The sequence below is a fragment of the Amblyraja radiata genome, chromosome 31 (genome assembly GCF_010909765.2).
Source record: "Amblyraja radiata isolate CabotCenter1 chromosome 31, sAmbRad1.1.pri, whole genome shotgun sequence".
NCBI classification, from domain to species: domain Eukaryota; kingdom Metazoa; phylum Chordata; class Chondrichthyes; order Rajiformes; family Rajidae; genus Amblyraja; species Amblyraja radiata.
In genome coordinates this window covers 5294620-5312171 of record NC_045986.1, presented here as the reverse complement: position 1 = coordinate 5312171, position 17552 = coordinate 5294620, and the positions used below count along the sequence as shown (strand labels likewise).

General features: G+C 46.5%; 1 protein-coding gene and 1 long non-coding RNA gene across 2 annotated transcripts in view; one reads left to right on the top strand and one right to left on the bottom strand.

Annotated features, from left to right (window-relative positions):
* Window positions 1-17552, top strand: part of megf6 (multiple EGF like domains 6) — a 611064-nt gene that overhangs the window by 88720 nt on the left and 504792 nt on the right.
* LOC116990296 lies at window positions 447-16523 on the bottom strand. The gene is made up of 3 exons (XR_004416516.1): window positions 16490-16523; window positions 4200-4204; window positions 447-545 (listed from the first exon to the last, which is right to left on the bottom strand). It is a non-coding gene; the product is annotated as an uncharacterized LOC116990296 (long non-coding RNA).

The window sequence follows — 17552 nt, the reverse complement described above, 5'->3', positions numbered from 1 at the left end:
GGAAGATTGTGAACTGAAGGAAGTCTAGAGGAGTTGGATTGTATAGCATGCGGTAGGCTGTTAATCAGCTTGGCAATCTTTACATTGTGAATGTTGGTCATGGGAACATAAGCATGGGAGAATTCTATTAGATCATTTCCGATCTGTATCTTCACTTTATCTAGTTGCCTTGATTCCATAACTCGGTGTAGTCCAGCGTATCTCAATGTGATCAGCCACTGCAGCAGTGAGTACAGAGGGCAGATTTTCACCAGCCTCTGCGGAAGATGTGCTTGTTGATATCACACTGGCTGGCATTGTTTGATGATAAGGATGCTGTACACGTTGGTCCTGGAGTGTGGCGACTCTTTCCACGCTGGTCACAGAGGTGGAACTATATCATCCGATACAGTGGCTCTACTCTTTTAAAACCCTTTTCTACCTGTAAATCTAGCACCACTTCTAATTGTTCTAATGATCTGAATGCTCCTTCCTTAAACTAGGGCACTGTCTGATTCACTTCTACCCCATTGTGGACATTGGACTTTGTCTCTGGAACTGATGCGCTACATTGCTGAAACTATATTTGGCACTCTATATCTTCCCCTCGCTCGATCTATTGTTCTTATGTTTGGGGTGATTGTATTTTTGTATGGTATATCTGATCTGTTTGTACAGCATGCTAAACAAAACTGTTCACTGTACCTCGGTACATGAGACATTGATAGACTCAACGTAAACCTAAACCGCCCACTCCATCTTTCAATCTCTCTCATTCATCAATGCATTGTTCTGTGTTACAACTGATATAATCTTTGTGGTTATCTTGTTGAGAAGCAAAGCAGTGCATGTTCATTCTCTCCCAGTTTTCCTGTGGACTATGTTAATCCATTCTGTTTGAATACGGCTGCTGGAATCGGCTTCACATTTGTTCTTTTCAGAATGTTAATGCCAATGAAGTCTGAAGTTCTTGCAGTCTTTGGAGGAGACACGCTACACACTACATGCTACACACTACACGCTACACACTACAAACTACACATTACACACTACATACTACACGTTACACACTACACGTTACACACTACACGCTACACACTACACGCTACACACTACACGCTACACACTACACACTACACGCTACACACTACACGCTCCACACTACACGCTTCACACTACACACTACAAACTACACACTACACGTTACACACTACACGTTACACACTACACGTTACACACTACACGCTACACACTACACACTACACGCTACACACTACACGCTACACACTACACGCTCCACACTACACGCTTCACACTACACACTACAAACTACACACTACACGTTACACACTACACGTTACACACTACATGCTACACACTACACGCTACACACTACACGCTCCACACCACATTACACACTACACATTACACGTTACACACTACACGCTACACACTACACGTTACACACTACACGTTACACACTACACGTTACACACTACACGTTACACACTACACGTTGCACGCTACACACTACACGTTACACACTACACGTTACACACTACACGTTGCACGCTACACACTACACGTTACACACTACACGTTACACACTACACGCTCCACACTACACGCTCCACACTACATGCTCCACACTACACTACAAACTACACACTACACGTTACACGCTACACACTACACGTTACACGCTACACACTACATAGGTATGTTGCAAAGCCTACCTGAAGCGTCCTTGAAAATCTTCCGTTGCGGGTGTGCGCGATTTTGGCGCCGTTTAGAGGGGGCGGGTTTAAAACGCGATTTTCTCTAAGCTGTTCCAATCGAAAATGTTCAGCCTAGTTAATTATTAACGAAAAATCGCTGGAAGACCCCGTCGCAAAAGCTATTATTAGGTTTAAAGGCCTTGAATAATAGTTATAGTAGTTTAAAAATCAATCTCTAAACCCGCGACCGCCAGCAACCGCAGAGTCTCATAAAGCAAATAGCAGAAGTTAGACTGTATATTTTTACATTAAAAAGGGCTTCTAAAGATCCTTTTATACAAAGTTTAATATTGCGAGTAGCTCAATTTGGGCCCATTATATCGCGCAGTATTTTTCTCGGCATTTGGGGCACAAATCTACCGCAATGTGAACGTTCTAAACCAGCGCGTTCCACAGGGACCCACTGGAAAGCTGATTTAAATGGGCATTTATTTACAGCAATTAAACACTAAATTCCTTCCATTTGGTCTATAAATTAATGTAAATGAGATTTAAAAATCATGTTTTATTGTGAATTATTTGTGAATATTATTTGGACATTTAGGCTATTTAAAAATGTTAATCATTTATTAAGAAATGGATAGATGTTTAGATCTAGTAATTGAAGTCTGAAATTAGCTACAATTAGGTAACTAACTAATTATATGCTTTAATTTCAGGTCATCCAAGTAAGATTATTTTATATTTGTTTCAGAATGCTTCAATCTATGATAACTGAAAATTTCATTCAGTTCTCTTAATTTTTAAGAAAGTTATGGGCTTTTGACTGTTCACGATCACAGCTTTTTTGTTATGTCCATAGAAAATCAATAGGGAACAAGATGCTAATTTCCCAGTATGAAAATGGCCATAACTTTTTAAATACTTGAGATATGAAAGTGAATTAGGTGTCAAATTAAACTTATTTTTATGCTTTATCTGATGGGATAAATTACAGACTTGATTTTTAAAATCTCAAAATTTTGTAACATTGCTACACTACACGCTCCACACTACACGTTACACACTACACGCTACACACTACACGCTACACACTACACGCTACACATTACACACTACATGCTACACACTACACGTTACACACTACACGTTACACACGACACGCTACACACTACACACTACATGCTACACACTACACATTACACACTACACGCTACATGCTACACACTACACGCTACACACTACACGTTACATGTTACACACTACAAATTACACACTACAGCTAAACAGGCTCATATATTGAAACAACATATGACTATGACTGTATTCCTTAACTAAACTGACTGGTAACATGGCACACTATAGCCACTAGCATAAGGCAGACAATAACTACATAAGGCACTGTGTAACTTTCTGATCCATGGTGGTGATTGATTATTGATCTGACTGCTCATTTCAATTGCAGCTTTAAGGGCCTGTCCCACTTACGCAATTTTTTCAATGACCTGCCGTCACCCATCGTATTCATCGAAAATTTTCAACATACTGAAAATCCAGCAGCGACCAGAAAGAGGTACGACTCTTTGGGCGACTACTGACGACCAAACAGGCGTCACCCCGCGACATGTCGACACGTGACGCTTGTTTGGTCGTGAGTAGTCGCCCAAAGAGTAGTACCTTTTTCTGGTCGCCGCTTGGTTTTCAACATGTTGAAGATTTTTGGTGACCTGCTGTGACTATGACGGGTGCCGGCAAGTCGCCAAAAAATCATGGAAGTGGGACAGGCCCTTTAGCAGTAACAAGTGCGCTGCTGAACAATAAATCATTAACATTTTTCCACTACTCCTGAAAGGGAATGTTACTTTTCCTGTAATTTGAACCCTGGTACATGGTTGCGATATGCTACTTCTAAGCTGCAATACTGAGCATTGAGTTCCTGAACTCATTCTGCAATGGTTTTAAATACTGACTGCTATTGGAAAGCAATTGTTTTTTTCCAAGAGAGGTGAACACCATGGAAGATATGCACTAATATGGGTCCTTTTTTATTTATCATGTTTTTTTGTTTGTTTTATTATGTTATCTATTGCATTCTATGTTTACAGACCTGTTACGTTACTGCAAGTAAGAATTTCATTATTACATTTCAGTACATGTGAAAATTAAACACTCTTGACTCTACAATCTTATTTGTGACTTCTGGGCATCGCTGGCACCCATTGCCTATGAGGAGGTGCTTATGAGGTGCCTTGAACTGCTGCAGAAGGGTGATGAAGATACTCCTTCAAAGTTACTAGATATGAAGCTGTATCACTTTTACCCGGCTATGATAAGTGGGGAGCTCTCAACGTAACAGCTCCTTCCGCTGAGTTACTCCAGCTTTTTGTGTCTTTCTGTGTAAACCAGCATCTGCAGTTCCTTCCTACACAGCAACCTCCTCCTTCTATATTCACTCTCCCCCACTACTCATGTGCTGTGGCCACAATGTGTAACACCTTCAACATGCACTATGTCAACAAGCCATTCCCCATTCACTCCGTCTGCTGTCTGGAACATGGGATGATTGTAGGGTGAATGTTGATTTGAACGAATTGTGACTTGGTGAGGAATGATTTGGTAACCAGAGGACAAAGGTCTCAGTTAATTGGTGAAAGAACCAGAGGGGAGGGGAGGGGAGAGTTTCTTTTTGCACAATTTGATTGATCTGGACCTCACTTTCATGAGAGTAAAGTGAAAGTAGATTCAGTCATGACTTTCTAATGGTAAGTCAAGAGTGTTACATGATCGTATGTCCTGACTTAGAACAGTGACATTTATACTTGACTTCAGAATTAAGGGACAGAAGTTTAGGGGTAACATGAGGGGGAACTTCTTTACTCAGAGAGTGGTAGCGGTGTGGAATGAGCTTCCAGTGGAAGTGGTGGCGGCAGGTTCGTTGGTATCATTTAAAAATAAATTGGATAGGCATATGGATGAGAAGGGAATGGAGGGTTATGGTATGAGTGCAGGCAGGTGGGACTAAGGGAAAAAAGTTGTTCGGCACGGACTTGTAGGGCCGAGATGGCCTGTTTCCGTGCTGTAATTGTTATATGGTTATATGGTTACTTGCAGCAGCACAACAGATATGTAAACCTTGTAAACCATAATACACAACACAAAGGAGTTTGATTGATACTTGTCACGGTGCAGTGAAATTTTACTTCGGAGTCACGTGAGTGACTAAGTGAAGACCCCGCCAGCATGCGTGCGCGACATAGCGTCTCACGCAGTGCAACAGCGACGGGCGGGGGTGGAGCACTCCTGCGGCAAAATTGAAAGATGGACCTAGACGGTAAGAAGAAATTTATTCTAAAGTTGTATTTCTTCCCCTTGCTGTGCTCTATGTTGCAGCACGTTGGACAAGGGGAGGAATAAACGGACACCTGGACCGCAGGCTGTGAGGAACTGGGGAAGTTCCGGCAGCCGACAGCCATGGGCGACCAGCGGCTCCAGGACCGCAGGCAGCGGGGAACTGGGGAAGTTCCGGCAGCTGACAGCCGTGGGCGACCAGCGGCTCCAGGACCGCTGGCTGTGAGGAACTGGGGAAGTTCCGGCAGCTGACAGCTGTGGGCGACCAGCGGCTCCAGGACCGCTGGCTGTGAGGAACCAGGAAGGTTCGAACAGCCGACAGCCATGGGCGACCAGCGGCACCTGGACCGCAGGCTGTGAGGAACTGGGAAAGTTCCGACAGCCGACAGCCGGGGCCGACCGGCGCAGGCTGAGCCCAGCACCACGAGCTGTATACCCGGAAACAGCGCAGCGGGCTGGAGGCAAGCAGAACAGGAGTTGGTCCGGCCGATAGACTCGGGGAGTCCGGCCAGGAGGACGCGCTGCCCAAGGGCAGTGGATGTGACCGTTTGGAGTGGTTACTAAGGTCCACTTACCGACTCCAACTCTTCAAAGCTGAATCCAGCGCCATGAGCCATACAGCTTAAATCAGCGCAGCAGGCTGGAGGCAAAGCCCAGCAGGATTCAGCCCGGCCGATCATACTCATCTGAGACCGTCCGAGAGGACGCGCTGCCTGAATGCAGCAGAGGTCCGCCCGTGACTTGCTCCGGGAGATGCAGCAAGCTCACTATGGGAGTCTTCGCACTCCCACAACAGCACCTTATCGAGGGCTGTAAAACAATGCATCTCCCTCGACAGAGGAGAGCATTGTGGACCAGGGCTGGGCTGGTCCTGAAGAAGGGGACGTGGCTCAAGAAAACGGCAGTGTGCTGGGGGTGCAGAATCCTAAGGAGCTACTGGGAGTGATCACCAAATTTGCGGATCAACTAAAGCAGGAGTACCATTGCAGACCAAGCTGGCAGCCAGCATCGACTACCTGTACTTCCATCCTCTGCAAGAACAGGTAACGAAATTACGGAGAAGTTTATGCCTCCTGTGAACTTTACTTCGTTAAAAGTGTGTGCAGCAAACAATGCGATCTGGGGGTACAGTGGGACTGGCACAAAAACCCAGGAGGTCAAACTACAGAAGATTTTAAAACTTCTGACGGCGGGCATATCATTGGTTGCTCGCCCAGACGATGGTACAGAGATGACAGCAGGACTGACATCGCTCCGCTATACCCACTATGAAATCAATTGTTTGTGAGAGCACAGTAAACCTGCACTAAACCCCAAATTTGCAGGGTTGTGTGAAACAGCTGCAACTGAACTGGGGGGGGGGGGGACTTGTCTAAACAAGTAAAAAAGCTCGACGAAGAGTTTAAAGCCGTCGGGCTCATAACAGCGTCATCAGCAACAGGCAGAATACACCTAGGGTTGCAACGGCAGCACCCCTATGCATCCACCAGCAGGCATCAACACCAGGACGCTGGTGAAAGCATGAGGGCCGCGCAGCAACCACGAAGGTCCTTTTTAGGCCAAGGCCCAGAGCGACCCTCATGGAAAACGTGCCAACCCCGCAACTTCTGCAGAAGAGGCAGAAGTTGAAGAAAGGGACGTACCACCGGCAACCAGGGAGGTAGGTGGATCTGGTTCCTTCCAGAACACAAAGGTGTATGACCTGTACTATCAGAGAGAATTATACACTTGTTTTGGGAGACATGGAGGGATCATTGTCAATACCTAAAATATAACTGGATGGGGCAATTATGGCAGAGTATAGCGTTGCCTAATGGGCTAAACTTCAGCCCCAAGACTGTTCACCGAGATATTAAAACTGGCCTTGGCAATACTTAGGAAACAAAACATATTGTCATGGCATATCTTGATGATATATCAATTGTGGGGGAAAACCCTGGAACTAGCTAAATCAGCAGTCTTAGCTACCAAACATTGGGTTGAAACTCTGGGGTCATCTCCATCCAGATAAATCTAAGTTGACGGCATCCACAACTATGGACTTCTGGGATTTATAATTAACATTACGCATATGTCTGTAACATTGCCAAAGAGTAAAGCAGCAGACTTGGTGGAAGCCTACAACAAAATTAATTATTATAAAATAAACCATGTATTCGACAGGAGACAAGAGTATTTGGGAAACTAGTAGCAGCATTTCCAGCTACTCAGTTTGGGCCTTGCATCATTAAAGCTCAAAAAGGGCAAAAGTGCAAGAGCAAAAACACCTTGCAGATCACTTTGACCGACCCATGCAGTTACCAGCCTACGCAATTCGTAGTTGTAATGATGAAAGGGAATACTTGGCATAATACCGTCCGGTAGGCGGCGCGACTCTCGTCTGCAGCGGCCTCTGCAGTCCGTCTGCGTTTTTATTATTTTATGTCTATGTTTTAATGTAGTTTTTGTTATTTTTGTTGGGGTATGTGTGTGGGGGGGTGGGGGGGTTGGGGGTAACTTTTAAATCTCTCCCTGCACGGGAGACCCGACCTTTTCTTTGTCGGGTCTCCGTTGTCGTTGGGGCTGCAACGAGGAGCGGCCTCCAACAGGAAGACCGGGGACTCTGGTGCCAACTACTCACCTCACCGTCGCGGAGCTGGCCGAGTCCAGAGCGGGTGGAGCTGTGGTGGACGCTGCTGCGACCCGACCCCCGGAGATCCGGTGGCTGCAACTGCGGGTTTGGCGGACGGTAACACCGGGAGCCCGCGGGTACCTGGAGGGAGACCGCTTTTCAGGGCTCCCGCAACGGCGACTTCTCCCGCCCGAGTTGCGGGGTTGAAGAGCTCCTGGAGCGGGGCCTTACAGCACCGCCCCGCGCGGCTTGGAATGGCCGCGGGAGTTTGCGAGCGCACGCCGGGGGCTCTAACATCAAGAACCCGGTGCGCGACCTTGCATCACCCGGCGTGGTTTTAATGGCCATGGGACAATTCGCCATCGCCCGCCGGGGGCTTTGACTTTGACTCTGACATCGGGGGGGGGGGGGGGGGAGTGCAGGGGAGAGAAATGTTTTTTTGGCCTTCCATCACAGCAATGTGATGGATGTTTATGTAAAATATGTTGTGTCTTGGGTCTATTTGTTTGTAATGTATGGCTTCAGAAACGGCATTTCGTTTGGACCTCAAGGGGTCCAAATGACAATAAATTGAATTGTATAATTCTAGCCCATCATTATTAGTAATCATCATTCACATTACAACTGGAGGTCAGCGCTTATGGCTGGGGAGCTACTAACACTATATCCAGAACTGGTGGTAGATGAAACATTAGGAATCATCATTACTAAAAACACTAGGTATAAATTATTTAGAGATGTTGGGTGCGTTTCATAGGCTAAAAGCCTACTGCTCACAATGCACCATCTGCATTGATGACTCAGAACTGCTGTAGCTTTGGGAGTAACAACAGCAGCAGGAGGAGATTAGCAAGAGATACGACTGATTGGCTCTAGCCCAAGTGGGAGGAGAGAAGTGAAAACAGTTTAAGTACAGGTCAAGGACAGGCAGACTTGACTCAGAACTGCTGTAGCTTTGGGAGCAACAACAGCAGGAGGAGATTAGCAAGAGATACGACTGATTGGCTCTAGCCCAAGTGGGAGGAGAGAAGTGAAAACAGTTTAAGTACAGGTCAAGGACAGGCAGACTTGACTCAGAACTGCTGTAGCTTTGGGAGTAACAACAGCAGCAGCAGGAGGAGATTAGCAAGAGATACGACTGATTGGCTCTAGCCCAAGTGGGAGGAGAGAAGTTTGTAAATTGGTAAATCAGGCAATTTATCAGTCATTTTAAGTAAGACTGCTCTTGGGGAGCGGCAGTGAGTGAGCGGCCTTGTGAGTGAAGTGCGAGTCTTTGGCTCGAGAGTCTTCGGAGAGGAGACTACGCAAAACACTGCAGAGGGAGAGACGAAAGAAGGAGATGTCAGGCAAGCTGATTCAGTGTGATGCTTGCAGTATGTGGGAGGTCAAGGACACCGCTGGTGCCTCTGGCTGCTACAAATGCGAAAAGTGCATCCAGGTAGAGCTCCTGAAGGGCCGTGTTGGGGAACTGGAGAAGCAAGTGGATGACCTCCGGTTCGTCCGAGAAACGGAGTCGTTCCTTGACAAGTCCTACAGTACGATTGTTACACCTAAGGTACTGGAAGAGAGAAGGTGGGAGACAGTGAGAACGGGAGGGAAGCATGGAATGCCAACGTCCCCGGGGGTTGTACCTCTTGTGAACAGGTTCACCCACTTAGAAGCTGTCGGGACAGAAGAGGTGTTTACACTGGGCGGCGGACTGGCTTGTGATGCGAATAGGGCTGTTGAGCCAAAACCAAAAAGGCCTAAGGCAGGCAACGCCATTGTAGTAGGAGACTCCATTGTGAGAGGTACGGACAGGGGTTTCTGCGGCAACAGACGGGATGCGAGGATGGTATGCTGCCTTCCTGGTGCCAGGATCCAGGATGTCACGAAAAGAGTGCAGAAAATCCTCAAGGGCAAAGGTGAACATCCGGAAGTGGTAGTGCATGTCGGCACAAACGATGTCGGAAAGAAGGGGATGAATATTCTGCAGCGTGACTTTGGAGAGCTCGGAAAAATGCTGAAAAGCAGGACCTCCAGGGTTGTTATCTCCGGTTTGCTTCCAGTTCCTCGTGCTGGCGAGAGCAGGAACAGGGAGATACGGGACCTGAACGTGTGGCTGAGGAACTGGTGCACGGGGCAGGGATTTAGATTCTTAGATCACTGGGATCTGTTTTGGGGTAAGGGGGAACTGTACAAAAGGGACGGATTGCATCTTAACAGGTGTGGGACCAGCATTCTGGCAGGCAGGTTTGCCACTGCTACACGGGTGGTTTTAAACTGAATAAGGGGGGTGGGGTGTCGAATGGGCTAGTGGAGGATGGAGTTAAAGGGAAAGGGTTTCTTAAATGTGTGAGCGTAGAGACAGAGGGGTGTAAAATGAGGGTAGAAGCAATAGGTAGCAAGGTGAAAAGTAAAAGTGGCAGGCCGGAAAATCCAGGGCAAAAATCAAAAAGGGCCACTTTTCAACAAAATTGTATAAGGGGTAAGAGTTGTAAAAACAAGCCTGAAGGCTTTGTGTCTCAATGCAAGGAGCATTCGTAATAAGGTGGATGAGTTGAATGTGCAGATAGCTATTAATGACTATGATATAGTTGGGATCACGGAGACATGGCTCCAGGGTGACCAAGGCTGGGAGCTGAACATCCAGGGATATTCAATATTCAGGAGGGATAGAGAGAAAGGAAAAGGAGGTGGGGTAGCGTTGCTGATTAGAGAGGAGATTAATGCAATGGAAAGGAAGGACATTAGTTTGCAGGATGTGGAATCGGTATGGGTAGAGATGCGAAACACTAAGGGGCAGAAAACGCTGGTGGGTCTTGTGTACAGGCCACCTAACAGTAGTAGTGAAGTTGGAGATGGTATCAAACAGGAAATTAGAAATGCGTGCGACAAAGGCAAAACCGTTATAATGGGTGACTTCAATCTACATATAGATTGGGTGAATCAAATTGGCAGGGGTGCTGAGGAAGAGGATTTTTTGGAATGTATGCGGGATAGTTATCTAAATCAACATGTAGAGGAACCAACGAGAGAGCAGGCTATTTTAGACTGGGTATTGAGTAACGAGGAAGGGTTAGTTAGCAGTCTTGTTGTACGTGCCCCCTTGGGCAAGAGTGACCATAATATGGTTGAGTTCTTCATTAGGATGGAGAGTGACATTGTTAATTCAGAAACAATGGTTCTGAACATAAAGAAAGGTAACTTTGAGGGTATGAGACGTGAATTGGCCAAGATTGACTGGCAATTAATTCTAAAAGGGTTGACGGTGGATATGCAATGGAAGACATTTAAAGACTGCATGGATGAACTACAAAAATTGTTCATCCCAGTTTGGCAAAAGAATAAATCAGGGAAGGTAGTGCATCCGTGGATAACAAGGGAAATCAGGGATAGTATCAAAGCGAAGGATGATGCGTACAAATTAGCCAGAAAAAGCAGCATACCGGAGGACTGGGAGAAATTCAGAGACCAGCAGAGGAGGACAAAGGGCTTAATTAGGAAAGGAAAAATAGATTATGAAAGAAAACTGGCAGGGAACATAAAAACTGACTGCAAAAGTTTTTATAGATATGTGAAAAGAAAGAGATTAGTTAAAACAAATGTAGGTCCCTTGCAGTCAGAAGCGGGTGAGTTGATCATGGGGAACAAGGATATGGCGGACCAATTGAATAACTACTTTGGTTCCGTCTTCACTAAGGAAGACATAAATAATCTGCCGGAAATAGCAGGGGACCGCGGGTCAAAGGAGTTGAGGAATTGAGTGAAATCCAGGTTAGCCGGGAAGTGGTGTTGGGTAAATTAAATGGATTAAAGGCCGATAAATCCCCAGGGCCAGATAGGCTGCATCCCAGAGTACTTAAGGAAGTAGCTCCAGAAATAGTGGATGCATTAGTAATAATCTTTCAAAACTCTTTAGATTCTGGAGTAGTTCCTGAGGATTGGCGGGTAGCAAACGTAACCCCACTTTTTAAGAAGGGAGGGAGAGAGAAAACGGGGAATTACAGACCAGTTAGTCTAACATCGGTAGTGGGGAAACTGCTAGAGTCAGTTATTAAAGATGGGATAGCAGCACATTTGGAAAGTGGTGAAATCATTGGACAAAGTCAGCATGGATTTACAAAAGGTAAATCATGTCTGACGAATCTTATAGAATTTTTCGAGGATGTAACTAGTAGCGTGGATAGGGGAGAACCAGTGGATGTGGTGTATCTGGACTTCCAGAAGGCTTTCGACAAGGTCCCACATAAGAGATTAGTTTACAAACTTAAAGCACACGGCATTGGGGGTTCAGTATTGATGTGGATAGAGAACTGGCTGGCAAACAGGAAGCAAAGAGTAGGAGTAAACGGGTCCTTTTCACAATGGCAGGCAGTGACTAGTGGGGTCCCGCAAGGCTCAGTGCTGGGACCCCAGCTATTTACAATATATATTAATGATCTGGATGAGGGAATTGAAGGCAATATCTCCAAGTTTGCGGATGACACGAAGCTGGGGGGCAGTGTTAGCTGTGAGGAGGATGCTAGGAGACTGCAAGGTGACTTGGATAGGCTGGGTGAGTGGGCAAATGTTTGGCAGATGCAGTAAAATGTGGATAAATGTGAGGTTATCCATTTTGGTGGCAAAAACAGGAAAGCAGACTATTATCTAAATGGTGGCCGACTAGGAAAAGGGGAGATGCAGCGAGACCTGGGTGTCATGGTACACCAGTCATTGAAAGTGGGCATGCAGGTGCAGCAGGCAGTGAAGAAAGCGAATGGTATGTTAGCTTTCATAGCAAAAGGATTTGAGTATAGGAGCAGGGAGGTTCTACTGCAGTTGTACAGGGTCTTGGTGAGACCACACCTGGAGTATTGCGTAGAGTTTTGGTCTCCAAATCTGAGGAAGGACATTATTGCCATAGAGGGAGTGCAGAGAAGGTTCACCAGACTGATTCCTGGGATGTCAGGACTGTCTTATGAAGAAAGACTGGATAGACTTGGTTTATACTCTCTAGAATTTAGGAGATTGAGAGGGGATCTTATAGAAACTTACAAAATTCTTAAGGGGTTGGACAGGCTAGATGCAGGAAGATTGCTCCCGATGTTGGGGAAGTCCAGGACAAGGGGTCACAGCTTAAGGATAAGGGGGAAATCCTTTAAAACCGAGATGAGAAGAACTTTTTTCACACAGAGAGTGGTGAATCTCTGGAACTCCCTGCCACAGAGGGTAGTCGAGGCCAGTTCATTGGCTATATTTAAGAGGGAGTTAGATGTGGCCCTTGTGGCTAAGGGGATCAGAGGGTATGGAGAGAAGGCAGGTACGGGATACTGAGTTGGATGATCAGCCATGATCATATTGAATGGCGGTGCAGGCTCGAAGGGCCGAATGGCCTACTCCTGCACCTAATTTCTATGCATGTCCGCCTACACATTGATAATACCACAGTGGTGGCATATATTAATCATATGGGTGGAATAAAATCGATATCATGTGTCAATCTGGCCAATACAATCTGGCACTTGTGTGTTAACATACATATTTGGCTATCAGCAAACTTACCTACCAGGTAAGCTCAATACAGTGGCACACACCAGGTCATGAAAATTCAATGACAACACCGAATGGCTGTTGGACCACAAAAAAGTTTGCTGATATTACTAAAAGATAGGGACACCGGATATCGATCTATTTGTCATCTAGGCCCAATCACCAGTTACCAACACATGTCGCTTGGGAACCACACTTGGGGCAGCAGCAATGGACGTTACTCACTGAATTGGGGAAAATTGTTTACAATGTTTTTCACCTCCTGTCTCATCAGTCGGATCCTAAGCAAAATACATATGGTCTCAGCATCAGGTGTCTTGGAAGTACCTGATTGGCCTACACAGTCATGGGTCCCTGTGGTCCTTGACATAGTCTCTGAACCATAGTCCACCATGCTAGATCCGGGCTGGTGGACAGGACCATGAGCATGATCACAGCAGCCTATCAAGAATCAACAAGGACTGGTGTGGCGAATAATACAGCTACAATCACCAATGTCCTGGGAATTCCTGTCCAGCCTTCATGTAGATGAAGGACTGAGCTGCAGTGCTATAATTGCGCAGGAGTGCCCTGTCAGCTTGCTGGTGGCAGGCACCATGACAACTCTCCATGGGATCTCACCCTCTAGTTGCCAAACTTATGAGGATTATTTACAACACTACCCTCCTACAGTGAGGTACTCCCAGATCTGGGTCAGTGTTGTACTAACATTGCTAGAGGCACCAGCAATGTCCCTGTCCCTGGGGGGTAAACTGGAATTCCAGGTATACCCATCTGACACCCGACTGTGTGTAATGACACACCTTCTACTATACCTTAAGATTACTAAAACTTTAAGAGGAAGTAAATTGGCACTATGGGCAGCCATAAACAGCCTAATGGCCGGGTATCAGCACTAACCACCGCTAGATGGCTCAGACAGGTTTGGGAGCTGCTGGGGTGGATACTGACATCTTAAATCTCTATCCACAAGGGCAACAGCAACACCGGCAGCTAGAGACATGGAAGTGCCTATGGACCATATCCTGTCAACAGCAGGATGGTCTAGAGAAAGACCTTCCAATTCTTTATAATAAGCCAATAACCAAACCTGCGGTGTTGCAGAATCAAGTTTGAATTCTGTAATATATTTAGCCGTAGGGAGGATTATTTTGTTAAAATAAATTGTTATTGTCTGAATTGGATACATGTCTGAATACGATAACATACTTCCTCCCTTGAATGACTTCGGCAGTGAGTGAAGCATGGACTGTTCCACGGCTTGAAATCACAGATCTTTAAAATCTTCACGTAGTCACTCACGTGACTCCGAAGTAAAATAGTAAGATTAAACGAGAACTTACCAGCTTGAAGTTTGATCTTTATTTGATGAGGAGTTACGATGAGGGATTACGTGCCCTCCGCTCCCGCCCTCTATTATAAAGGTCAACTGGTATATTAGCTCTTCTTATCTTGCTATGTTTATTTCAATTACTATTACTGTGATTCCACACCGCTGCTTTGAAGAATGTCGCGCACGCGTGCTGGCGGGGTCTTCACGTAATCCCTAATCGTAACTCCTCATAAAATAAAGATCAAACTTCAAACTGGTAAGTTCTCGTTTAATCTTGTGTATTAATCTTTAATAATGAATACAAACAATACACAAGTATGCAAAGTGTTGCCACATAATGAGCGGCGACAACGTTACCGATGTATTATAGGGCTCTGGTAAGACCTCATCTGGAGTATTGTGTACAGTTTTGAGGAAAGACATCCTTGCGATTGAGGCAGTGCAGCCTAGGTTCACGAGATTGATCCCTGGGATGGCAGGACTGTCATATGAGGAAAGATTGAAAAGACTAGGCTTGGAATCACTGTAGTTTAGAATGATGAGGGGGGATCTTATAGAAACATATAAAATTATAAAAGGATTGGACAAGCTAGATGCAGGAAAGATGTTCCCAATGTTGGGCGAGTCCAGAACCAGGGGCCACCGTCTTAGAATAAAGGGGAGGCCATTTAAGAATGAGGTGAGAAAAACATTTTCACCCAGAGTGTTGGGAATTTATGGAATTTCCTGCCACAGAGGGCAGTGGAGGCCAAGTCATTGGATGGATTTAAGAGAGAGTTAGATAGAGCTCTAGGGGCTAGTGGAATCAAGGAATATGGGGAGATGGCAGGCACGGGCTATTGATTGGGGATTGGCTATTGATCAGCTATGATCACAATGAATGGCGGTGCTGGCTCGGGGCCGAATGGCCTCCTCCTGCACTTATTTTCTATGTTTCTAATATAGTCCCGAATGTACCTCTTCCTTCTTCTTCCCCCCCCACACCGCCACTCCGGGTCCCTCTTTGTTCTCAGCGGCACGTCCTTGACCAACCGTCAGGACTCAATAATAATAGTTCAATAATAATTTTAAAAAACAATATAGGGTTAAAAAACAAACGAACCCGGAGTCACTGGTGCAATCAAGGCAGTTTGTAATTTGTAGTTTAGTTGGAGTTGTGTTGTTCATGATGCTGGCTGGCACAGTGGAGGCTGGGCTGGTGTTGCCAGCCACTGTACCATAGATCGGTGGACACTGCGATGTACCTGTAACCCTCCCTGAGCTCTGCCACTGCCTTGCCGCGGGGAATTCCTGACAGTCGGCAGCTCTGTGCTGGCGGGAGATTACAATGGAGCTAATCCATTTAAACGGACTAGCAGATTGTCAGTTTCAGTTCTGATTTGTGCTGTTACTTTGTAATATGTAATATGTTTTAAAAAAAAATAGAACAAAGCAGGGCTTTGGGGAAAGAGCAGGGGAGAATGATGAATTGGACAAAAGTATTGGCACTGACATAGTGGGCCAAAAGGAGTCCTCTGTGCTGTTTGATTCTGGGAACAGATGTCTCATGAGAAACAGCCTGGAGGGATGGGGAGCCTTGGCTCAGGGTTGGAGTCACCGATTCTGTCGATACAATAGAGAGGGCTTGGTCCTGCACGGCTGGTTTATGGAGATAATGAAAGACAGTGGGAGACACGAGTTCAAGGCATGATTGTTGAGACCTGCCTGTACGTTAATTATATAGCTGCAGGGAGCAATGGGCTTCAAGCAGAGATTGAAGAAAGGGAACTCTGAATCTGGAGTCTGAGCTTCCCTGATATACTGTCCTCGTTCACAGCAGCTCTTAGCGAATCATCTCTTACACATTCCAGGTGTCAGAACAAATGCAAACTGCAGATGGAAAACTGGACGCCTACAAATGACCAGATCTGCTCTGTATCCCAATTCTGTTCATTTGTTATAAAAAGGAACTGCAGATAGACACACAAAGCTGGAGTAACTCAGCGGGACAGGCAGCATCTCTGGAGAGAAGGAATGGGTGATGTTTCCGGTTGAGACCCTTCTTCAGATCCTGCACAAGGAACTGCACATACTGGGAAGTACACAAAAATGCTGGAGAAACTCAGCGGGTGCAGCAGCATCTATGGAGCGAAGGAAATAGGCATCGTTTTGGGACGAAACCCTTCTTCAGACTGATAGGGGGTGGCGGGGAGAAGGAAGGAAAAAGGCGGAGGAGGAGCCTGAGGGCTGAGGGATGGGAGGAGACAGCACGGGCTAACAAAATTGGGAGAATTCAATGTTCATGCCCACAGGATGCAGACTCCACAAGCGGAATATGGGGTGCTGTTCCTCCAATTTCCAGTGTTGCTCACTCTGGCCATGGAGGAGACCCAGGACGGAGAGGTCGGACGGGGAATGGGAGGGGGAGCTGAGCCACCGGGAGGTCAGGTAGGTTCTTACGGACCGAGCGGAGGTGTTCGGCGAAACGATCGCCCAACCTCCGCTTAGTCTCACCGATGTAGATCAGCTGAAATCTAGAGCAGGGGATGCAGTAGATGAGGTTGGAGGAGATACAGGTGAACCTCTGTGGCACCTGGAATGACTGCTTGGGTCCTTGAATGGTGTAGAGGGGGGAGGTAAAGGGACAGGTGTGATATTTCTTGCGGTTGCAATGGAAAGTGCCCGGGGCGGTGGTGGTACGGGAGGGAAGGGAAGAATTCACTAGGGAGTTGCGGAGGGAGCGGTCTTTGCGGAAGGCAGACATGGGGGGAGATGGGAAGCTGTGGCGAGTGGTGGGGTCACGTTGGAGGTGGCGAAACTGACGGAGGATTATGTGTTGTATGTGACGGCTGGTGGGGTGAAAGGTGAGGACTAGGGGGACTGCCCTTGTTGCGAGTGCGGGGATGGGGAGAGAGAGCTGAGTCACGGGGTATGGAAGAGACCCTGGTGCGAGCCTCATCTATGGTGGAGGAGGGGAACCCCCGTTCCCTGAAGAATGAGGACATTTTGGATGCCCTGGTGTGGAACGCCTCATCCTGGGAGCAGATGCGGCATAGACGGAGGAATTGGGAGT